Source organism: Phoxinus phoxinus, assembly GCF_949152265.1.
Source record: "Phoxinus phoxinus genome assembly, chromosome: 17".
NCBI classification, from domain to species: domain Eukaryota; kingdom Metazoa; phylum Chordata; class Actinopteri; order Cypriniformes; family Leuciscidae; genus Phoxinus; species Phoxinus phoxinus.
The window spans coordinates 6,872,495-6,898,606 of NC_136892.1; the positions used below are offsets into that span (position 1 = coordinate 6,872,495).

General features: G+C 40.9%; 1 protein-coding gene across 1 annotated transcript in view; it reads left to right on the plus strand.

Moving 5' to 3' along the window:
* Positions 1–1,202: 1,202 nt before the first annotated feature.
* The window catches only part of gabra3 (gamma-aminobutyric acid type A receptor subunit alpha3), a gene marked incomplete at its 3' end in the record, with an annotated part of 406,040 nt that continues 381,130 nt past the window's right edge, over positions 1,203–26,112 (plus strand). The window contains exon 1 of the mRNA XM_079584913.1: positions 1,203–1,457. The remainder of the gene's footprint in view (positions 1,458–26,112) is intronic.

A 26,112-nucleotide genomic window follows, 5' to 3' on the forward strand; every position in this document is an offset into this window, starting at 1 on the left:
AAATGAGGAACCAAAGGAAGCAAACCTAGACTAAATTAGGAGTATGTTATCTTACTTTTCGACACACTTTGGGAACCGACGCTTGAAACAGACAGTGAAGGAGGTTTAGATGCTACATGCTCTATATGGTGTGGAAACGAATGTGTCTTTTTCATAGCTGAAGCGAAAGACAATAAGATTGCAAATGAAAAAAAAAGCAAAGATGACGCACATGCATATTCAAGCAATGGCCAGCATATATTAGTTCTGTAAAACAAAGCTAAACAATTTTCCTCACCTATCGAAAAGAAATAAAGCAACCTCGGCGTCCGATGATACACCTTTCCGCTCCTTGAGTTCTCTCCAACACTGGTAAGCTATTAACATGAGTTCTACCTCTTGCATGATCCTAAGCCTTCTTTTTAATTTTAAGTTCTGCAGACATTTTCCTCTTTTGTTTTTTATCTACCATCTCTCTCTTTCTGTAGTCATTGGCTAATGTCTGGTGCTGTGAGCACTGAGCACTCTCTCCTCCCTATCATTAGTAGACACGCCCCTTACTGCTGATTGGTTACAAGTGTGTTTTGGTACTCAGTCCAACACAGTTTTTAAAAGTGTTTTTCAAAAACTACTGATCCCACATTTAAAGATTTTTTTTGTGTGTGTGGCTTTAGCTCATCTCTATCAGCTCCATTATGGTATATATGCATGGACTGTTTTGCATGTTTACATAATTGTCTATTAGTAGATATTTGTGTAAAAGTCTAAAATTGTTGTGACTAATTAATACAATATTTATATAAAACATTTTACTTCCAGGAAACAAAACAGAAATATGGATATTGACTTATCTTGCAATTATAGTGGCGAAAACATGTGTGCAATAAATTCCTATAACTAAAAGCATGACAAAAGTAGTCCATACAATTTGTAATAGGATGTGTCTTAATTATACAAAGCTCTGAGGACATTTAACTGAACATAATAATAAACCAAAAATAATAATACTTTTTTTTTTTTTTATAAAAATAATAAAAATAAAAATCCAACGAAAATTCAGATTTGGTACAACATGAGTATTGTGAAATAGTAATAGAATTTTGGCTGAACTAATACTTAAATTTTTTGGCGGCGCACTGCCAATGGGTCACCGTAGCCTTCATCTAACTGCTTCGTAACGATCCACGGCGATGTATTTATACCCCCCTCCGAGCGGGAAATTTGTCGCCATCCAGAACCAATCTGTGCGTGAGAGAAGGAGGGGGCGGGAAGGTTCGTTTGAGGAGGGCAGGCTTACCAACGTTACAGCGCTCCCCCACTACCATTTTTTCAGCATCTGATGCAAATACTTAAAAAAATCACCCATTGGACATGAAAGAATTTGCTGGAAAATAAGTGGAAAGACAGAGGTGGAAATCAACTGCCAGAGCTCAGAAAGTGTCTGAAGTCCGTCGGAGGAAAAAAAGGATTCATCTCTGGTGAGCTGCATTTCATATTTTTAAGAGTGAATGGTGCGTAAAACGTGTGCCATATGGATTTGAAGATCGGAAACCGTCGTTAAAGGCACGTCTTTGTAAAATCCCGCAGTGTTTTATTCACGAGTAAGTGGTTTTGAGAGGAACACGTCATTTGTTTGAAGGTTTAACAGGTCTCCTCTCGCCACCGCAGACCGACACTGACGTGAACCTGACCAAGAGCAAGAGCTTATCACCGGCAACACTGACGAATGTTACTTTGAGAGGATAGCACTCAAATATAAGATGCGGATTACGAATTTCAGTCACTCTATCGATCGGCATTTTATTCACACTGTTGTACTAGCTAATGATGCGACATGCAGCTTTTGTTTTACTGAGGTAAAAGTGAACGTGTTACTGAGTTGTGCGTTTAGTGGACATTAATCTAATAGGAAATGTGAAAAAAATGTGGATTACTCTTGTAACAACGTATAACCTTGAATGAAAACTTGTACTTCATTTTATGATTTTGTTTTTCCATTAAAAATTCCAATGTGTTATCGGGTAGAAATGTGATATTGTCGTCATATTCTGAACTTAAATTGTAATATGACTATGAATTAATTCACTGTTTAAAAAACTACATCTTTGTGTTGGAAATTCGATCGGTCAGATCGCAGTTTGTAAGAGATAACACTTGGGTTGCGCGTGCGTATTGTGTAGTTTGTTCTGTCTGCTGGTTTTCATATCGTGACAAATCGTTTCAGTCAACAAAGCCTATTATGGTTCTTATGGAGTTACTCTATTAATGCGCCCAACAGTAAAGCGCGTATGCAGCCGGTTCCTAATGCAAGCGAGCTTGCTTTCCAAGCAGGAATGGATGGAAGATGTTTGAATATTTATTTATTTAGAGAGGGAGAGAGATACGAGTCTCTAGTGCGCAAACATGAAGCGCCTTGGAAATAAATGAAAACACTTTAACATGTACTGTAGGTCCTGCAAATACACGTTGCTCATCAAAATTGTTGTTGTTTTCATTATAGGCTAATGTTAAAGGAATATTTACCCCAAAATAAGAAATGTCAATATTTAATCATCATCATGCTGTTCCCAACTGGCCATCCGTTAATAACCCTACATAGGATAAGTGGTTTGGAAAATGGATGAATGGATGTCATTTCCACGATTTTCTTTCTGCTGTGCAGCATATTTCATGTATCCCGATGACATATCATAGGTCTGTATGAGGAACATAAGGAAAATGTTATGCTGTAGCATTTCAATCTCATTAATGTTTGCAAGTTAATTGAGTTTAATTGTGAATTAGACACGATATCCAATGTTTGACATACTATCAGCCCTTGTATGATATCACCCATGTTTGACAAAATATAAATTAATTTAATCATTTCTAGTCTTTTGGCTTTAATTTGATAGGAAAGTGTAAAACATTTTTTTTTTTAAAAATGCAGCGATCTATAGACTACTTCAGTGGTTTTCAAAGGTCATTTTTAGAGCTCACCAGGCCTTGTTCATTTTTAGTCCTGCTTTTAATGTTTGCTCTTATTTAGACGCACGTCTTCATTATTTATCATTACATGGTGAAATAAATGTCTACATAAATTGAATACAAATCCAATCCAGCGCTATTCAGACTCAACAGAGTTCAAGTCACTTAAAGCAACAGATGTGCTGAATTTTATTTATCATCAGCTGATCAAAGATCAAAGACTGTAATAGGAGGGGCCTCAACAGATGATTGTTCCACTGTTAATAAAGATGCCTGTGTTTTGAGCTTCAGGATGCAATGCAGAACATTGAGTTTCATTTTCAGAAGTTCTGCTCATCTCTGGTGGGCCATATCTGTGGAGATGTTTGTTGCAAGTAGTGCTGTGAAATCATGCGCGCTCACACATTTATTTTTTACCTTTTAGTCTGCTGTGGCGAATTTGCATTTACATTTGTCCAGTTGCATATGGAATGTGTCTCAAATCACCTCATAAAGTGAAAGCGTCTTGAAAGCGTTTCAGATCGCATTCAAACCTAGTCTTTTCACTATAGCTATTTGATCAGAGAAAACACATGATGTGGCTAAGTGTAAATAGTCACTAGGACATAATATGAATGGTCATTGCTAATAGGACCTTAAGAATCAATACAATATTGTTGGAAAAAGTAGAGTGATTATTTTTATATATATATAATTGTATCAATCAACAAAGCCCTATAGGGCAAGTAAATGCTAACATAATTTAAAGTTGTGAGTTACCTATGCCTTTAGAAATACAGAAACTAGGTTATAACAAGCGCGCCGCACAAGGCATTAAAAGTGAAGCCAAAACGTCTTGATCGCCACCAGGTAGTCAGTCCTAGTATAGGTCATAAACCCCACCCTCCCCATGAAGTCTAATTGGACTAGGGCCAGGTACTAGGGCCAGAGTTCGATACTTTTTAGGGACCGACCGAATTGCCTCGATACTATTGAGTATTGAAACGTCTTGTTTTTCGGTACAAAATGTCGATACCTAAGGGGTTAATCTCGTCAACGTCAGTGTGCCAATAAGCATGCAGCATGATTTGCTGTGGTGTAAAAACACTAGTTTATGCGATTGCCCAAAGAGACTTGGCTCGCACGTGAGACTGTAGTGTGTGTGTAAGGATCCCAACCCCCATAGATGGAAAATATGTTGAAAAGATCAAAATTGTAGCTACGTTTTACCAGACTCGATGCCAACAGCGCGCAATGCAATATTTGCGTCAAGATGATTGTTGCCAAGACCGGCAACACGACAAATCTGATGAAGCACTTGCCAGTGTACAGAATAAACTTGAGAGCAGAAAGTTGCTCAGTCTTCGACTGAAAGAAGAACTGGAGCACGTCACAAAAGAACCGGAATATGTAAACTTTTAAACGAACCAATTTGAAACAAACAATAAAAGGTCCATTTCTCTCTATGTGCGCACACGTTCACTATACTCCAGGAATGACGAGTCCGCATCGTCATCTTCATCTTTGCAGCCAACACAGACTCAGAAAACACTAGTTTATTAATAAACAATTCAAATGTCTCCTTGCTATTTCCCCTCCCCGACACATTCATAATCATTAGGCTACTTTTGCCAGTGCTTTGCGGCAAGCTTTATGTGTGCTGAGCGCCAGGCATATATCCCGCCCCCCAGTACCTATAGCATTTTTCGCAATGCATATCGTTTCAAAGCAGCTTTATAGAAAATGCATGTCTGAATTACAATTTAGAGTGATCTGTTATCAGAGGTAACTGTGTGTAAGTAATCCATTTCAATAAACTTTTCATTCAGTTTCATTGTTAAATTATGCATTAAGTTAAGACAGAAACAACGACCTTATTGAAGTAAGGAATACATGTTGTAAAATGATTAGTATACATAGAAAACTTTAGCATTGATGTTTTTTTACAGACTCAAAATATGTAAAAAAAGTCAACTGACATTTTTGAGGTAATGTTAAAACAGTGGAGCCAATTGAGAGTGAAGGGGCGTCGTTCATCTTTTTTTTTTTACAGTCAATCGGTTTGGCTATAACCTTTATTTTATATAAATATTCCAAACTAAAGGTTGCTCAATACAACTCAACACTAAGAAAAATTAATTCGTATAGCATTGCTGTTGGTGTGCATGGAAATCGGTGGGAGAGAAGGCATATAGAAATACAGCTGTGAAATGGCCTGGAACAGATTGAAAACCACGTTAAAGATGTGAAGACCACAGCCTATATCTCATGGCAAGGTCATGATAATGAGGTCTGTGGCAGATAAGAAATATGGCAGGTTAAGGTCTGAAAGCTAAAGGCCTGTGAGATCCTAAAAAAGAGAGAAGACTCCTCCCTCAAGCGAGCCATTTTCAGCTAGCTCAGGCCAAAGTTAGAATTATAGCTCCAAATGCAGTGCTTAAAGCAAGAAAATGAACCCACTTTCAGTACTTCTGCAAAACTGTAGTGAGCAACAGTCTCTCTCTCTCTCTCTCTCTCTCTCTCTCTCTCTCTCTCTCTCTCTCTCTCTCTCTCTCTCTCTCTCTCTCTCTCTCTCTCTCTCTCTCTCTCTCTCTCTCTCTCTATCTTTATCTCTCTCTCTCTCTCTCTCTCTCTCTCTCTCTCTCTCTCTATCTCTCTCTCTCGCATTCAAACTTAGACTTTTCATTATAGCTATTTGATCAGAGAAAACGCATGATGTGGCTAAGTGTAAATAGTCACTAGGACATAATATGAACGGTCATTGCTAATAGGACCTTAAGAATCAATACAATATTGTTGGAAAAAGTAGAGTGATTTTATATATATATATATATATATATATATATATATATATATATATATATATATATATATTTGTATCAACAAAGCCCTATGGCATGAGGGCAAGTAAATGCTTACTCAATTTTAAGTTTTGAGTTACCTATGCCTTTAGAAATACAGAAACTAGGTTATAACAAGTGTGCCGCACAAGGCCTTAAAAGTGAAGCCAAAATGTCTGGATCACCACCAGGTAGTCGGTCCTAGTATAGGTCATAAACCCCACCCTCCCCATGAAGTCTAATGGGACTAGGGCCAGGTATCGAGTTCGATACTTTTTAGGGACCGACCGAATTGCCTCGATACTATTATTGAGTATTGAAACGTCTTGTTTTTCGGTACTACATTTCAATACCTAAGGGGTTAATCTCGTCAACGTCAGTGAGCCAATAAGCATGCAGCATGATTTGCTGTGGCGGAAAAACACTAGTTTACGCGGTTGCCCAAAGAGACATGGCTCGCATGGAAAATATGTTGAAAAGATCAAAAGTGTAGATACGTTTTACCAGACTCGATGCCAACAGCGTGCAATGCAATATTTGCGTCAAGATGATTGCTGCCAAGACCGGCAACACGACAAATCTGATGAAGCACTTGCCAGTGTAGAGAATAAACTTGAGAGCAGAAAGTTGCTCAGTCTTCGACTGCAAGAAGAACTTGAGAAATCTCTCTCTCTCTCTGTCTCGCTCTCCCTCTCTCACTCTCTCTCTCACTCAAAGGCTTTGGTTCCGCTAACTTCAAGGAGAGATTTATGCTGTGCATTAGCATTTCCATTTAAAGGAATGGTGCCAAAGTGATTAAACTTACTAGGAGGAATTATTAGTTTGTGCTGTTGTTTGGTCCAACCATCCATTATTCCTAACTTTTAAAACTTGCTTATGTCCTCAAGACATCAAAACTGCTTGTCCTTTTTCAGGCAACTAAAATTAACATATTGAAACTGAATTCATTTTTATATATTTATTTATTCATGGGGTGGAGAGAGGCAATGTTATTCCAGAATGTTAGACCCTCTTCAACTCTCTGACATTTGACCACCTGTTTTAATCTAAACGAGCTATGACTCATCTACCGTGGCATTGCAGGTTTTTGCATTAACCTTGCCCTACCCTTTACACCTTGTTTACAGTATCACATAGGCAGTGCGAGGCAAATAATAAGATGACTTCTTAACTGTGACTGTCTCTAAACAGACTTTTCACTGTTACTTCAACCTCTCAAGTGCTTGGAGCTCAGAGCCTCTTCTTGAGTGGGCGGCTATGCTGGAAAGAAGTATAAAATCCAGATTTACACGTCAAACTGGGATGGCTGAAAAAAGCACTGCTTTTTTCTAACGTAGAAAAATGTGTCTGAGCTCTCCAAATCCTTAGTATTTGGTATTCCCAGATGACTCGGCAGTTTTGACGCCTCTGAAGTAGGATTATTTGACAATCCCCACTGAAATTTGCATGTGGTCAGCATGCAGGAGGAAAATACAAAGGAGAGTGTTCCAGACAGCCACATTTATGTATCTTGTTGTCTCAGGTCAGACCTGGCCACGTTGTGTCTGACTGCAAAACTAGCTTTAGTCAGAATGGCTTAAGTGTCCTTTAAGAGGTCATATGATTTTTTTTTTTTTGACAGACTTTCCCATAGCTTCATTTTATTGATACTTGTATACCAACTGGAGTAATTGTTACTTCATTAGAACTGAGTAAGCTAAGTTGTTGAACACTGGATAGGTGTTGTTGATGTATAATTGTATATCTTTTATATATATATATATATATATATATATATATATATAAAAAATCACATTCCATAATCACAAGACTTTTCCTTTTCAAAACCAAGACCAATCGTACAGTAAAATAGATTGGTTTACTTTGATGCAAAATGTGTGTTAGAGATGTCATCTTAAGTTTAAATCACTGTCCCTTGAGCCACATAAACAGAAAGAACAGTAGAGTTGTGGGTAGGGCTGCACGATATGAGGAAAAGCTGCGATGTGCGATAACATTGTTTAATATTGCGATGACGATATGACTTGCGATAAATGTGATTGTTAACTATACTGTTCCCATGTCTTAGTGCTTTAATAGGTTATTTGCGTGATAGGTCAAACGTTTATTACCTGCCTGGTTCATAATACACGATTTTAGCGCGATTTTGTCACGATCCGTTTGACGTATGGGTGTCGTGGAGATTCGTAATAACGACAACGGGCGTCGGGACGCAAGATTCGATCGTTTCATCTCGTATAGTGTGTCATAGTGGGCGACAACCTACGTCGCGTCTGCGATGCTTCACGACAGAAAGACTATCGCATGTTTCATTCTTTAACGGTCCTCCACGACGGGTTGAATATGTGAGCGAGGCGAGAGTGAGTGAGTGAGAGTGCAACAGTGATTGTGTGTGTGCGCCAGTGTGTGTGTGTGTGTGCGCGAGTGAGTGAGTGAGCGAGGGACAGTGAGTGTGTGTGTGTGTTTGTGTGTCTGTGCGTGCGAGTGAATGTTTGCGAGTGAATGTGTGTGTGTGACGGCACGCGATGACTGGTCGGAAAGCAACGTGTAGTCTGACATGTTTCTTGTCCACGACATGACAAGATTTTAGGAGTCAAAAACGTGTAATCTGAACCAGGCATTATTCATCGTGTCAGGCTGTCTGTAGCGATGTGTTCATCGCGGGAGTTCATATCGCGATGACGATGAAAATTCGATGTATCGTTCAGCCCTAGTTGTGGGTTAATCAATTCTGACAGGAGGTAAACTTGGTTAGCCTTTTTAATGGCAAGAAGACTTAACCATGGTCAGTGAAGGACTTGTCACTCACTAGCACAAGCAGTGAGTGGACAGAGATGTGAAAGGTGGAAGAGATGAGTTTGGCAATAGCACTCATGACTCAATGATTCAGCTCATGTACCCAAGTCATAAGATCACTGATTTGGTGTAACAAATGAAAATATTATGTGCACTGCATCTATTTAATGCATATACAATTTAGAAATGTATCTAGTAGGATTACTTCACTTTACATGCAAATATGTTACTATGCAAGATCAACTTGTAATTGGTGTAATTGTAATTTGTTCCCTGCCAGAACATAGAATTTTCACTTCAGTGAAACACGTCTCATCTTCTAAAGGTAGTTGTCACACATTTTAGCATGTATATAACAGACATCCCAAGTCTCCCGGAAGTTCTGGGAGTCTATCGCATATTGATAGCGGCTCCCTGATGCCCGCAAATTAGTTAAAATCTCCCGGAATCTAGAGCGAGCAAGAGCGTGCATGCGTAGCGTGCGCATGGCAGAGAGAGGGAGCGAGAGACCTTGTGTGTGTGTGCTAGTGTGTGTGTGCCTCAAAAAGCGCATGTAAGGACCCAACCAATCAATTGTCAGTGTGGGCGGCTTTTATCTCTTCTCCTGAACCAAGAGATTTCTCTCAAATCTCTAATTTCTCAAAGTGTATCTAATCATACCATTCAGTCAAGTCACCTTAATTTATATAGTGCTTTTAACAATATAGATTGTTTCAAAGCAGCTTTACAGTGATAATAGGGATTTAAAGTAACAGCGATTGTTTTGGCTTTAGAGCAGCTCTAGAATAAAGTTATTGTCAAGCTAAAGTTAGTTTTAATTGATTCACTTCAGTAACAATGATCCTTAGTTATTAACTTAGGGGCCAATAACACGACACCGTTCTAACAGAAAACCTCCAATGCGATCTGGCCGCTCACCCGCACAAAACAGTGCCTGTTGGCTCGAGAATGCAAACCATGAAATAGGTTCCAAGGTACAAACCTTGAAAAATGTATAATACAGAATTTTTTTTATTGCGTCCACATAGCCAGAGCGACGGAGCGACTTATAGTCCGAAAAATACGGTAGTCTCTCTGTTTATCCCAAGGTTTACCGCAGTCCGCCGTATCTAGGCTGTATCCGGATCTGATGAAGGACCAGCACCTGGACACGACGACAACGCAGTCCTGAAGTGTCAACTGGTCTCTCCCCTGTGAAGGCCTCCCTCCCTTCCCTTTACCTCTGTACAGATAAAATGTCGTCGGGATAATTCCGGTTCACGTGGCTATGTGGACGCAATAAAAAAAATTCTGTATTATACATTTTTCAAGGTTTGTACCTTGGAACCTATTTCATGGTTTGCATTCTCGAGCCAACAGGCACTGTTTTGTGCGGGTGAGCGGCCGGATCGCATTGGAGGTTTTCTGTTAGAACGGTGTCGTGTTATTGGTCGTAGTATAAGTCGCATCAGTCAAAAAATGCGTCATGAAGAGGAAAAAAACATGTAAGTCGCACTGGACTATAAGTCGCAATTATTTAGAAATTTATTTCACAAAATACAAGACCAAGACCAGACATTTAATCTGGAAAGTCAAGTTATTCAACTACACAATAGCACACAGAACAACAGGCTGAATAGGTGTCCGGCATGTTAACGTAACACAGGGTTTCCCGCAGCACTTTGAAACTAAGGTGGCCGCCTAAGCAACACACGCCTGCCGCCTAAATTTTTATTTTTATTTTTTATATAATAAAATTGGGGTGTAATTGGGGTGGCAGGGTGCCAACTACGGGGGAGCTAGGGAGAGACATGGGATCCCTTGAAAACGTGACTTGTCCATAAAAATTCAACCCACTAACCATAGTGGTCTTCAGGCACAGATTGGGACAATTACTCGGACCTTGGTCATTTCTCTACCTTTCACTCGTCTGGACCTGTGGCTGCACTGGCCTCATTAACTACGTGTTGACTGCACACACTAATTTTCTCCTGCCTGCCGGAGCCCAGTCAACATTTTACTTTCCATTTCTACCCTATTAATCATTTCCAGACTCATTATTTCATATAGAGTCAGTTGGGATTGGAGGTGAGCCAGATTGAGAACAATAATGGTATTATGATTTCAATTGGCATTAATCAGTATGAGGGATAGGGTTTTAGATTGCATTAGCTATTGATCAATCCTGAGGCATCAAATGCGGTCGGTCAAAGGAAGGGCAGCAGGTTATCAAATTGAGGCATCTTAAAATGACATGATGTCACTAAACTGTTAGCTAACAGATAAGTTGTTTACACAGTGGAAGCAAGTGTGTAGAGATGAGGGCAGAGAGCTTGAAACCTGTCACATCTGAAGGGCTAGAATGCCTTGGCAGGAAAGATAATGCACAGTGACACACATGGCACTTGACTGATGGTATTGATAAGTCACGAGACCCACCAGAGTGCAGGCATTTTGTGTTTTGTTTACCCTTTAGGTGACAGTCATCTGTGAAGCAAAACATTAGAACGGCTTTCTTCCTCAGTTGCGGTTACACCTCAGATTCCACAAAATGTTCCTCTTCCAGGAGGATTTACAAGAGGGAACACTAAAGTCTTGGAAATCTCAGAGGAGACAGCCAAGCTCCAAATTGACTAGGGATGTGCAAAACTACACATTCTCAAAATCAACTAGACCAGGGATACTTAACTTTGATTGCCCGGGCCACTTTTAGGAAATGCAGCGTGTGTAGAGGTCCGTAAATAAACTTACTGTGTGATACTTTGATTTACTGGTTCTAAAATGTGCAGTAATTTGAAAGATGGAAAGAAGACTTTTCACTCCATTGTGTTTTCCCCCCCACACATCTTCACTGCTAAATAAAATGCATACTAGGGCTGGGCGATATACTATTGTTATAATATAATATTACAATATAAAATTACAGAATATTGAATATTGTTAAATATTAAGATTAATGTAATGTACAGTAAGGGAAAGAAATGCAAAACATTAAACTGCTGGTTGTTTACTATAAACTTTTTTTTAACAATTTGTTTACACTATTTTAAACACAATTTTTAATTAAATATAATAAATAATATATATATAAAATAAAAAAAGAATAAGAAATAAAATACTGCTGCAAAGTTCTCCACTAAATTAAATACTCTCAAACCAATATTGGCCATGGCGCTAGCTTGCGCAATATTAGTTTCTCTAAATACCCGGCTATGTGTAAATGTGGCCTTGGAGTAAAGAATGAAATTCAGTGCTGCAAATTGTGGAAAAAATATTCCCCTTGTAGTGGTACTTGGGACAGGCAAGAAAGTGTTTACATCTTCTGTCTCTCTGATTCAATTCAGTCTGCTAATTAATTTTTATATATATATATATATATTTGTCCATTTATCAAACTTCCATGCCTCTTATATAGTAATTCTATATTACTATGTACCAATTTACTAATGCTCTGACACACTCGGTCTCTCTTGCGTGCACTGTCGCTCGCACACAGACACATTCGCGTGCAAACACACTCGGTCTCTCTCGCACGCTCTTGGACACACTCGCCCTTGTCACGGGTCAGGTGCGGGTGAAGAATGGCAAAGGCAGAATTCTCCAAATCAAACTTTTACTAGAATAAACTTACAAAAAACTGGTAAAGGCTGAAGAGAAACACTCAATACACAGTAACATAAACATACAAGACTTCGCGGTGAGTGAATGAAATAACATGGTATAAATAGACAGACTATGATGAGACAGGTGAATGCAATCAGTGAATGAGGTACAGGTGAATGTGATCAATGATAAGTGATGATGAGTCCGGGGAGTGAGTATGGGAAATGTAGTTTGTGAGTGATAGTCTTATGTGGAGTGCCCTCTGGTGGCTCTCAAGGGCACTCCAGCTGGTGACCGTTACATAGCCCCCCCTCTAAGGAGCGGATTCCAGACGCTCCAAAAACTGTCCAGGAGGGAGGTGTAGCGGAGGCGGACCCGGGGGCGGGATGGAGGGCCAGGCCCGTGGAGCAGAAGAGGGCCTGGAGATTGAGGCTGGACGGACGGCCAGAGCGGAGCAGGCTGTGCAGGCGACCAGGGCGGAGCAGGCTGTGCAGGCGACCAGGGCGGAGCAGGCTGTGCAGGCGACCAGGGCGGAGCAGGCTGTGCAGGCGACCGGGGCGGAGCAGGCTGTGCAGGCGACCGGGGCGGAGCAGGCTGTGCAGGCGACCGGGGCGGAGCAGGCTGTGCAGGCGACCGGGGCGGAGCAGGCTGTGCAGGCGACCGGGGCGGAGCAGGCTGTGCAGGCGACCGGGGCGGAGACGACCCTTCGGGAGACCACGGAACAGGGACAGACACCGGCTCAGGAACGGGCTCCGGGGATGCGGTGGCCATCTTGTCCGAAGACACAGGCGTGGAGTCGGCCATCTTGTCCGAAGACACAGGCGTGGAGTCGGCCATCTTGTCCGAAGACACAGGCGTGGAGTCGGCCATCTTGTCCGAAGACACAGGCGTGGAGTCGGCCATCTTGTCCGAAGACACAGGCGTGGAGTCGGCCATCTTGTCCGAAGACACAGGCGTGGAGTCGGCCATCTTGTCCGAAGACACAGGCGTGGAGTCGGCCATCTTGTCCGAAGACACAGGCGTGGAGTCGGCCATCTTGTCCGAAGACACAGGCGTGGAGTCAGCCATCTTGTCCGAAGACACAGGCGTGGAGTCGGCCATCTTGTCCGAAGACACAGGCGTGGAGTCGGCCATCTTGTCCGAAGACACAGGCGTGGAGTCGGCCATCTTGTCCGAAGACACAGGCGTTGAGTCGGCCATCTTGTCCGAAGACACAGGCTCAGAAAGAGGAAGAGGAACAGATTCAGATTCAGGCTCGAGCACAGATTCAGTCTCGGCTCGACGAGACTCTGGATCGGCCTCTGGCTCGGCAGGACTGACGTGAAGCTCTGGCTCTGGCTCGGCAGAACTGACGTGAAGCTCTGGCTCGGCAGGACTGACGTGAAGCTCTGGCTCGGCAGGACTGACGTGAAGCTCTGGCTCGGCAGGACTGACGTGAAGCTCTGGCTCGGCAGGACTGACGTGAAGCTCTGGCTCGGCAGGACTGACGTGAAGCTCTGGCTCGGCAGGACTGACGTGAAGCTCTGGCTCGGCAGGACTGACGTGAAGCTCTGGCTCGGCAGGACTGACGTGAAGCTCTGGCTCGGCAGGACTGACGTGAAGCTCTGGCTCGGCAGGACTGACGTGAAGCTCTGGCTCTGGCTCGGCAGGACTGACGTGAAGCTCTGGCTCTGGCTCGGCAGGACTGACGTGAAGCTCTGGCTCTGGCTCGGCAGGACTGACGTGAAGCTCTGGCTCTGGCTCGGCAGGACTGACGTGAAGCTCTGGCTCTGGCTCGGCAGGACTGACGTGAAGCTCTGGCTCTGGCTCGGCAGGACTGACGTGAAGCTCTGGCTCTGGCTCGGCAGGACTGACGTGAAGCTCTGGCTCTGGCTCGGCAGGACTGACGTGAAGCTCTGGCTCTGGCTCAGCAGGACTGACGTGGACAGTCTCTGGATCTGCAGACGTGACGTGGACAGGCTCTGGATCAGTAGACGTGACGTGGACAGGCTCTGGATCGGTAGACGTGACGTGGACAGGCTCTGGATCGGTGGTCGCGGCAAGACCAGACCCTGGGATGGTGGTCTCGGCGGAACGAGACTCTGTTCGGACGGCCCTCTTGGCCGTACGTGCTGACATCAGCGGTGGATCTGTCATGTTAGAAATAAGTGTTGGACTCCCATAGACCGATCTGGTGGCAGGCTTTATGGTTGGCGTGATGTGAAGATTCTCAGGCTGGGCAGGCGTGACGTGAAGATCAGACTGAGGGGATACTGCAGGTTCACGGAGCTCCTTCTCCTCCATGCCCACAGTAAACTATGAACCGCTCAACAACAGGGCCAGGTCTACATATTGATCTAATGTCCCGTGAGGATCATGGTCGGGCATCAATGACCGGAGCGGTTCAGATAATCCTCCGCGGAAAAAGATCATTAAGCACTCGGTGCTCATTAGCGTGAGATGTGCCAGTTCAATAAAATCTGCGACGTAATCTTCGATGGACTGATTCTCCTGACGGAGACGCATGATTTGGACGTCTGGACACATGGTTGGCATGGCTGCTGGATCTCGGTGCGGCGAAGTCTTCTGTTACGAAACTGCTCCGAGACTAGAAAGTGAGATCCAAATGCAGCTTTATTGTATGGGGCAATCCAGACACGTAATCCAAAGAACAGGCAAGAGGTCAAAGCACAGGTAGGCAGTCCAAACAAAGAAACAAAGAAACAAACAAAACAGGCAGGGGTCAGAGGCAAAAGAGTAATCCACGGAACAGGCAAGAAATCCAAAAACCAAGAGACATGAAACCAGGGAAACGCTCGGAAATGCAGTGCAACAACATACAAGACTTCGCGGTGAGTGAATGAAATAACATGGTATAAATAGACAGACTAACAGGATGATGAGACGGGTGAATGCAATCAGTGAATGAGGTACAGGTGAATGTGATCAATGATAAGTGATGATGAGTCCGGGGAGTGAGTATGGGAAATGTAGTTTGTAAGTGATAGTCTTATGTGGAGTGCCCTCTGGTGGCTCTCAAGGGCACTCCAGCTGGTGACCGTTACAGCCCTCTCTCGTGTGGCTTGTGGAGTTCGCTTCGCTTTTGTCCAGTCCGGCGCCTCATAGCTCTGCTCCGCGCTCAACAAATTATATTTTTTTATATACTCAAAACAACTCCGTGTCGCGCGACACAATGAATCGATAATGAAATTAGTTGGCAACTCTTTTAAAAATCGATTTTTATCGATTCGTTGTTGCAGCCCTAGAACAAATAATGTTTTGTTCATCACATTAAAAATAACATTTAAATATGATAATATTTGATTTTTGAAGTGCTGGAAAAAGATGTGACACACTTGAAATCATTTTACTATTCCTACCAAACTTCCATGGTTACCTTACAGTTAGTGTTACTAAGTTACATTAAATCCATGGTGAATGTTGCAGATCTGTGGACTTACAGCCTATAACTAGTTCATTCATGGCACAATGTGTCTCCTGGTTTCCAAGTCAGCGCGCTGATTGATTCGTTAATAACAGAGAAATTTGAATGCTTCTCACTAGATCTCGCAGCGATGTTATTACTTCAGTGGCAAATTCAAACGCTTTCTTTACTGGCTCTCAGCGCTGTGTACTAACAGTGTCGCTTGATCAAGATCGGCTCGCGCTGCACTGATATCCAAACTATAAACGGTCCGTGACGCACAAAATAATTGTGTGGTTTCGTTCTGCTTTCATTACGCTTGCCATTTAATGTTGGGCAAAGTTGTGGTGGAATGGATATATTGAACGCTATATTGAAAAAATTGTATATCGTTACCAACAATGGTGTACCGTCGATAAATACCGACCCCGTTTTATCGCCCAGCCCTATATAAGGGCTGGACGATATGGCCAACATTTATATCACAATATATTTATTAATTTCGGTCGATACAATATAATTGCGATATCGATATGACCAATATAAAAGCCTCAATAAAAACTACCAAGAACGCCCACAGTTAGTCTGTACCTACAAACTTCTGTAAAAAAATTATTTGCCAGGTCTCTGAAACCTCCTCCTATAAAACTATATACTATTTTAGAAACAAAAAAGGGTACAAATACATTATTGTTAATTTAGCCTTCATACAAGAAATGTGAAATCACTGTCAAATAAACATAAGTTAATAACTCTTATTAATACCTTTAACTTTAAGCTATAGGCTAACATAGATTGATTATATTATACTTGTAGATTGAAAAAAGTGCTTCAGCCAGGATAAAGAATATGAAAAGTGCTCAGAGTTGCTGCAGAAAACAAACCAAAAAAAAGTGAGCAACAACAAAAACATGTTGCTGAGGGACATTTGGAGTGTTAATGACACCCTGAATTCATTTTGATTAATGAATCTGAATGTAGTGTTTACATGAACGCTGACAAGCGCACACTGCACAAATATAGTTTCCAGCTGTTTGCACATAATAACTCCATTCGCCGAATCCGCCATTTTTGTCAGACAAAGCAGTCAGGAGATTTGAACTTGAAAAACTGAGTGTAGGCTACTGACGTCTTTCCGCGGTTAAAACAACATTCCTTCGTATGTTCATTCATGTTTATTTGATGCTATAAATTAACTAGAAGGAAGAGATGATCGGTTCACGAGCAGCTTTAACTGGGGCTCTACAACGATCTGTCAGACACATTAAAGAGCCACAAAACGCTATTTATTGTTTACATTTCTTGACAAAATTGTCCAATTTGAAAGTTGAGACTTTGTTTAATATCAAAAGTAATCTGGTCTGTCCTGTCTGTCGGCGCGTTGTCAGTGTCCTCTCTGCTCCGCAATGTATTTTTCACTTCGTGAGAACATAATAATAATAATAATAATAATACATTTTATTTGCTGGCGCCTTTCAAGACACCCAAGGACACCTTACAGAAAAAATAAAAAAAATAAACAAGACATTAATACAAGCCCAACAATAATATCAATAGTAAAATCAAATGAATATGTACGATCTTGATGCTAAAAACCATTAAGTCCAGTAAGTTGTATTGGAATGATACAATTTATGTAGGATAAGCTAATCTAAACAGATGTGTTTTAAGTTGTGATTTGAAATGATGGATAGAGTCCAATTGGCGAATGTGAAGTGGGAGAGAGTTCCAGAGACGTGGGGCAGAGCGGCTGTAGGCTCTAGCCCCCATGGTGCTAAGTCTGAATGTTGGTACAGTTAAAATTTCAGCCGTAGAGGAACGAAGTGTTCGAGAAGGATTATAGGGAAGAAGCAGGTCTGAGAGGTATGAGGGTGCAAGGTCATGGAGGGCTTTGAAGGTAAGCAGCAAAATTTTGTAATTAATCCGGTGAGAAACAGGAAGCCAGTGGAGCTGAATAAGAAGTGGTGTAATATGATCAGTTGATCTAGTGCAGGTGATAATCCGAGCTGCCGAGTTCTGAATGGACTGGAGACGATGGAGAAGTTTATTTGTGGAGCCAATGAGGAGGGCGTTGCAGTAGTCAATGCGGGATGTGATCAGGGCATGAACAAGGACCTGTGTACTGTGTTGGGAGAGGGAAGGGCGGAGTCTAGAGATGTTGCGGAGGTGAAAGTAAGAAGTCCGAGTGATATTGCTGATGTGAGGGCCAAAGGAAAGTGTACTGTCTAGAATGACACCGAGGCTTTTGACTTGGGAGGAGGTGGGAATCGGAGAACCATCAACTGACATAGTAAACGGTTGACTTTTGGAGAGTGTGGCCTTTGAACCAATGAGGAGAACCTCACTTTTATTTCCATTTAGTTTGAGAAGATTGATTGACATCCAGTTGTTGATAGCTTGCAGACAGGAGGTGAGAGCGGAGGGGGGAAGAGAGGTGTTAGGTTTTGTGGAGAGATATAATTGTGTATCATCAGCGTAACAATGAAAATGAATCCCAAAGGAACGGAGAATGTTGCCTAGAGGTAATATATAAATGATAAAAAGCAGTGGTCCCAGCACTGAGCCCTGAGGAACACCATGGGTGACTGTTGTAGATTTTGATGTGACATTTTTCCCCTGAATGAACTGTTTTCTATTATGAAGATATGACCTGAACCAAACTAGTGCATTGTGAGCGATCCCGATAGCAGTCAGACGTTCCAAGAGAATTGTATGAGAGATGGTGTCAAAGGCTGCAGTGAGGTCGAGAAGAATTAGGATGGATAAGAGGCCATTGTCAGCTGCAAGTAGGAGATCATTTGTGATTTTTACCAGGGCTGTTTCAGTGCTGTGGTTGTGGCGAAAACCAGACTGAAACGGTTCGTAGAGGTTATTGTTGTGCAGGTGGGCTTGAAGTTGGGTCGCTATAGTCCGTTCCAAAAGTTTGGTGATGAATGGGAGATTGGAGATGGGGCGATAGTTATTTGGGTCATTGGGATCCAAACCAGGTTTCTTCAGAATGGGGGTGACAGAAGCAGTTTTGAGAGATGTAGGAACAGTGGAAGTCAGTAGAGAGGAGTTGATTATAGACGTTATGATCGGTAAGATAGAGGGGAGACATGTTTTAACCAGGGCGGTAGGGATGGGATCAAGCAGACAGGAAGAATTCTTGGACTTATTGATGAGTATAGTGATTTCTTCAGCTGATGGAGGCTGGAAAGTTGATAGAATGGAGAGTGGTGGAACCAATGTGGTACTCACGGGTGGGCAGCTGAATGCAGAGACAGGAGAATTCAACTGATGGTGAATATTGGTAATTTTTGTACTAAAAAATTCCAAAAAAAAGTGTTGCACTGAGCTGTAGAGTTGAGGTGATTGGCAGTGTCTACAGGTTTAAGTAGATTTTTGATAGTAAAAAATAAAGTCCGGGTGTTATTTTCATTGGTACTGATAATGTCAGAATAAAAAGAGGATTTAGCAGCAGTCAATGCACTTTTATATGAAATAAGATAATCAGTATACATTTGTTGATGAATGGTTAGACCAGTTTTCTTCGATAGTCTCTCAAGTCGTCGACCCATCATTTTCATATGTCGGAGTTCAGGGGTGTACCATGGAGAGGACCTAGTAAATGAGACTGTACGAGTTTTCAAGGGAGCTAAAGAATTTAGTGAATGAGATAAACAGTCATTGTAATGATCCACCAGGTTAGCAGTACAAAGTGAAGAGGGTGTTGGACAAACAGAGGTATTAACGAATCTATTAAGATCGTCTGGGTTAATGTTTTTAATATTGCGGAATGATATTGAGCGCTTCATATTTAAATTTGGGAGTGGCAAAATAATATCAAAGAAAACCATTTTATGATCTGAGATGGGAAGCTCTGTGGAATTAAAATTGCATGGTGCCACTCCAAGGCAACAGACTAAATCTAAAACATGGCCTTTATTATGAGTTGGGAAATTAATGTACTGAGTAAGGCCAAAACTATCTAAAACAGAAATAAAATCTTTAGTACTTGTGTCAGTTTGTTTATCACAATGGATATTAAAATCACCCATTAAAATGACATTGGGACACAATGCACATAAATCAGATAAAATGGCAGTAAGTTCGCTAATAAAAATGGCAGAGGTTCTAGGAGGACGGTAAATAGACACAATAAGGGTTGGAGTACGACCGTTAAGTTGAACAGTCAGGATTTCAAACGAGGATGGCTTTGTGACTGGGACTAGCGAGACTTTAAGGTTCTCACGATAGATTAGAGCGAGACCACCACCTCTTCCCGAGAGGCGTGGTTTGCAGGTGTAAACAAACCCCGGCGGCAAAGCTTGGTTGAGGTGGAAATAATCCTCGGGTTGTTGCCAAGTCTCAGTAAGACACAGAATGTCGAGTTTTGAATCCACGATGATGTCCGCGATTAAAAGCGCTTTATTGGAGAGAGATCGGATGTTAAAAAGTGAAAATTTTAATCCTTTAGATGGAACAGCGGGGTCAGGTAGCAGAGAAGCTAGAACACTATGGTCAACCTTTCTCCCTATCCTGTGGGGTTTGCGGGGACCAATAGACCAACAGGAGCTAATGGAATTAGAGTTATTGTACGAGAAGTTCCTGCGGGATCCACGGTGGATGTATTTTGGTCGGCGGAGAATGTCACGATGGCTGAAGAGGCAGGAAGAGGCCACGGAACGTAATCGAAGCTGGTGTAGTTCCGCTGCCGAGTAAGACAGCCGTGGAATGGCTGTTGCTATGTTGACAAGCAGGATAATCCAGAGTAGCATTTTGAACGTCCACATATTGCCGCCTCGGTGATGCTGCAGGGTCGTCAGAAGCCTCCGTCAGCAGGTAGTACGCCGGCGGCGTTTTCTAGTTGACGTGGAAGCAGTCAGCAGCAGGGTAAGCCGATAATATTCCCAAACATAGACAGCAAATACCACAGCGGTAGAGGAACAGGTTTAAGAATTAATTTAGCACAGTAATAATTCAAACAAACGTCCGGTGAGCAGCGGCAGGAAGACACGCCAGCGTTCACTCCCGTTATGTGGTGTGCGATATAGCTTGTTGGACATAGCAACAGTAGTAACTAAAGGTCCAGCCTTAAAGGAGAACTCCGGTCAATTTTAACATTGAGCTCAATTTTTAGTAAATTTGGAGTGCTGTCAATACAGAGAACAACGACAAAAATCGGTGTTGCCTACACCGTGTTATCCTCTTTTTAAAATTTGCACCCTATTGACTTGAATGGGGTCTAATTTTAAACCTGCTTTTATTTCTCTTATCATCCTTGATGTGTCATACAAGTGCCCAGCCATGTTGAGTGATTCCTTCAGAGTGAACACAGTGAATCTGACCGCAGTAGATGTGAAAGATATGAATAAAAATGATGTTATATCAGCCAGCGCACAGACCTGTATTTAGTTCCTGTTTTCGGTCGAAGTCCAAAGTAGTCGATTGTCGAGTTCACGCGCGTGATCATAGGTAACTAAACCTATGATAAACCTAAACCTATCCGATTTTTGTCGTTGTTCTCTGTATTGACAGCACTCTCTGTATTGACCGGAGTTCTCCTTTAATATATATGTATCAGTCTTGCGAGTAACCCAAACAAATTTACTAGCCAATGGCGATTCTATTGCCAACCGGTTGTACACGACAGCTCTATTATGTCTGCTTTATGTTACTCTATTATATTTAAATAATTTTAAGTTATGTGCCGGGAGCTCACCATTCATGTGAGAGGTCTCCTATTCAGAGAATAATTACATCCTGTCCTGTAATAAGTTTATGTGTCCTGAAAGTTCAAGGACAAAGTTTTTGCACTTCAGTTAATGTGTAGAAGATAATGTTCACAGAATTAAATGTGACATTTGAAGTGAGTTGAGCAGTCTTATTTTCCTCATTTTTTGTAATGCCTTTGAATAATATGGGGGGACATGAATCGCAATATATCGCAGAATCGAATCGCAATACTTGCTGTATTGCAATATGTTATGAATCGCAATGTTGAATCGTGGCCCAAATATCGCAATACTATCAAATCTTTTTTGCCAATTCCCACCCCTAATATCGATACAAATTTGGAAAGATTTTGAGATATCACATTTTTGTTAAAGGCTCTACCACCCTAACCATCACAGCCTCAAATCCATACCATCCACTCCCAATCACCAGAAAACTAAACACAGTAACCATCAAGTATCGTTATAGTCTTCCTCTGGTTCCTATAACAATTTTAGGCATTGCCCAGCCCTACTGCATAAAGTTTAAAATTTGAATATTAAGAGTGTAGCTAACATGTCACTGTGTAGAAGTCAATAATGATGGAATTTGTATATCTTTCAAATTCAAGCTAATTTGACACTGCTTCTAAAAAATTGGGATGCAGTGAAATAAAAATTCTGGGCAGAAACCGAAAATTCTGAATGCACTTGGCAGAAAACTGAAAATTACTTTTTTTTAAAATAATTATTAGCCTAGTTTCTGGTTTTAAATATAATTTTTTATAATTGTATTTAGGGCTGTAGCTATCGATTATTTTAGTAATTGAGTATTCTACTGATTATTCCATCGATTAATCGAGTAATCTGATAAAAAAAATGTGTGGTAATAAAAACAGATCCAAGTGAACAACTGACTTTAAAATGACTTAAAAATACAAATAGGTAACACTTTACAATATGGTTAATTAGTTAACTACCTTAATTAACATATGAACAATACGTCTACAGCATTTATTTATCATAGTTAATATTAATTTCAACATTTACTAATATATTATTCAAATCAAAGGTTGTATTTGATAACATTAATGTACTGTGTGTGAACTAACATGAACAAAAAATTTAACATTAACAAAGAGTAATAAATAGTTACAAATGTATTGTTCATTATTTTTTATGTTGTTTAATACATTAACTAATGAACCTTATAAAGTGTTACCTAAATATATAATAACAAGCAATAATTATTTGTTCAAATAAAGTATCAAAGTAATCATATGAGTTTTATTGAACAACACTTAAAATACACCATGTAAAATAAATTATATAAACGAATATAAACATAACATGGTACATTACGTAAAAACAAATGTCCGCAGAGAGCGCCAATGGCCAAGTTACACTAAGCCTAAGGCATGATCAAATCCTTGTTTAAAGGGGTGGTTGAGTATGATTTCACTTTTCTAACTTTAGTTAGTGTGAAATGTTGCTGTTTGAGCATAAACAACCTCTGCAAAGTTACAACGCTCAAAGTTCAAAGCAAAGGGAGATATTTGCTTTTAAAGAAAAGGACTACAACAAACGGCTAACACAACTAATTTGTAAATCTACGCCAACACAGGAGAATAGAAAAAAAATATTTCTGAAATATATGCAAATTGTTGTTCATCATGATTTCAAAATAAAAGTTTATATATTTCAGAAAGATATTTTTTTGTATTCTCCTGTGTTGGCGTAGATTTACAAATTAGTTGTTACGAATCTTGTGAAATGGCGCACACTGCGTGCAGATGAACATTATAAGCCACACAAACTTACAGCAGGCATAGATGGAGTTTTAGAAGCCCGAGACGCTGACACGCATATACATTATGACAGTGCAACTATGAAACACACGTCAGAGGTTTTGTGTTCCCAAATGTACATTATTGGAAACCTAAACAAACAGCACATGCAGAGACTGAGTATGTGTGGAGCAGCGTTTACTGTGAACGGAGCTGAGGTACTTTTAACACAATCTGCACACATGTAAATAAAGCATTGTGCTTCTCTGTAGAAAAAAAAACAGTGCATATATTCTTTTAACTGAATCACAGCCTTAGTGATTTCATGATAAATAAATTGCGTAGCCTTAGAAAACGGTGTAATAATGCGGTTCATGGATTCTCGTCTGTGGAATGCGCCACTTCCGGTATGTTGCCGGTTACTCGACACGGGTAAATGGCAATGAGGATTTTTTTCAAATTGAGTACTCGACTTTAATCGAGGAATCGTTACAGCATTAATTGTATTATTATTATTAGACTTTTAAAATTAAATACAATCATTTTACTGAATATGAATTTAAAAAAAAAACTACAAGCCAATAAAATAACCACACTTTTATTTAAAGTAACACACAAAAATTGGACAGCCCTATATAAAAATATTATTAAATATCAATATTGTCACCATGATGTCATGTTTTGTCTGCACCTGTTCTCGTTTTCCCTGATTAGTTTACCTTCCTCCACCTGTCTGTTTAACTGCCTCCTCAATCGGTGTATTTATACTCCCTGTTCTGTTCATCCTTTGTCAATTATTGAATGTGGTCACGCTTTGTGTCACTCATCAGTAAACTTTAATGTTATTTGAATCCTGCATCATTCGTCTTCCTTCCGTGGCAAGTTTGTGACACCAGCGTTGCCCAGCACGGCTATATGAGCGTGGCACACACACCGAGCGGGAAAGGGGAGCTGCTCGCAAAGTAAAAACCAAAAAAATGCTATGCAAGATTGAAACCTGATTGCTGAACACGGAGGGGCGGAATATTTTCTGCTTATATTTCCATCTTTTCGCTTTCAGCCAAAAAACTAAAGTACCATTTTCGACGGCCCAAATTTTGGTGCATCCCTAGTACTTAAAAATACAATAAGCATGGTATGCAAAGCAGAAAAACAACAAAATGCTCCACACCACACGTCCATCTAGTGCATGTGTTTATAGGCCAACAATTATAAAAATGGAGCCAAAGGAATGCAAAAATGTGTCCTGTACGAATGGCTCATCATACTGCATTATAATAGACAAGCATGCAGTGTAGATTTTTTTTTTTTTTATTATAATGGTATTCATTAAATGCATGATTATATGCTCAATTGCTATGCATTCAAAGAAGCTTAATTATAATTCTCAAAAATCCAGATTATGGTGGTGGACCACTGATAACCTTGTGACGTATCTGCATTTGACCCAGAGGATTGGTGGGCTGTCTGAAAACTATAAAACCTGTATAATTAGGCTGGTTTAGGATTGTGTCCAACAGCTAGATGGGACACAACAGAATAGAGACATGTAGGACTCTCGTGCACAGCTAAAGCCCTATTCAAGAAATTGCACCTCTAAAATGTATCCTCTTTAAAGCACTGTTGCTAAAATATTGCAAAAAGAAATATAGATTTTGACCGAGTTCACTTCACTAAATTGTATGAACCATGTGTGGACAACCCATCTCCAAACATGGATCATCAATAATGCATTTCACTTTATGTATTTTGATTAATTAAAAGCATACAAAAAATTATGCATTGCTGCCATCACATCTGATCATTGTTTGACAGAGCTGTTCTTTGGCAGTGTGCCATGCATCTATAAATAAGTTGAGATGTGCAGGTGTGACTGAAACATTTACTAGCATCCTCAGGACTGGAGTGATTGAGTATATTTAACCTATTTAGAGGGTCTACACAGGGCTCCAGACTGCGAACAAATGGCCGCATTTAGCGAAAACATTTTCTGCTAGTGCGACTAAATTTTATTTATTTATTATTTTATTATAGGTCGTACTGGTGCAATTACCACGTTGCCCAATGGATAAGAACTGCCATTTCTGTATGAGAAACATCAAACAAAAGCGGAACGGAACCACACTCGTTTTAGCTGCGTTGCGCCGACCGTTTATCGGAGCAATAATAGACAATGCAGTGCGAGCTCATACATGGGCCTATCCGTTTAAACACAGCTACTGCGAGATCTAGTGGGAAGCATTCGGTGCAGATCAGATCAAACAGCGCAGATGTGGATACCAGAAGAAACATTGTGTCATGAACAAAGTTAAGTGGTTTCAGTTCACAAATCACCAAAATTCACCATGGATTTAATGTAGTAACACCCCATGGTATTGTGGCAGAAATAGTTGAATGTCTGTTTTGTTTTTTGTTTTCAAACCAGTTGTCCCAACCTTCCGATACTGCATGACGTTCGAAGCTTCAAGCGTCATCAATCACGTGGTATTGTCATTTTGATTCAAGCAACGTTACAGTATGTGATACAATAGGGCTTTGAAAAATTCGTCAGAGCATCGGAGGCCCGGTATCACCACTAATATTAGTACCTGCACTTAATAACAAAACAATGCAGAACAATAGTAATTTTATGATTCACTTATAAAATGTATTTGTCTCTGAAATTAACCCTTGTTTAGAGATTGAACATGGTTATGATGTCTCCACCACACATAAGTACATCTTCATTTAGGTTCCACTTCCAGTTCTGTGGCGAACCAATGTTTCTTACTTATCTCATTACCTACCTAGATGTTTAATTAGCGGTACCCTCAAGCCTTCACTTCATTCACAGCTGTCACATGGATGGAAGGACTATTTTGTGTTCCATTGGCCTTGCAAGAGCACTGATGTCGCTCCCCGGCCTTCCTTGGAAAGAGCTTTACTGGAGCGAGTGTATCATAAATGTGCTTTTTGACATTTGTGGCGAGAAGCCATAAAACCACATTCGCCCTCAATCCGTCCGCCTGTCAACCCTAGCATTTGACTCACATGAAGCAGTGCTGATGTGGCAGGGTCGATAGGTCATTTCATGCAGGCATGTT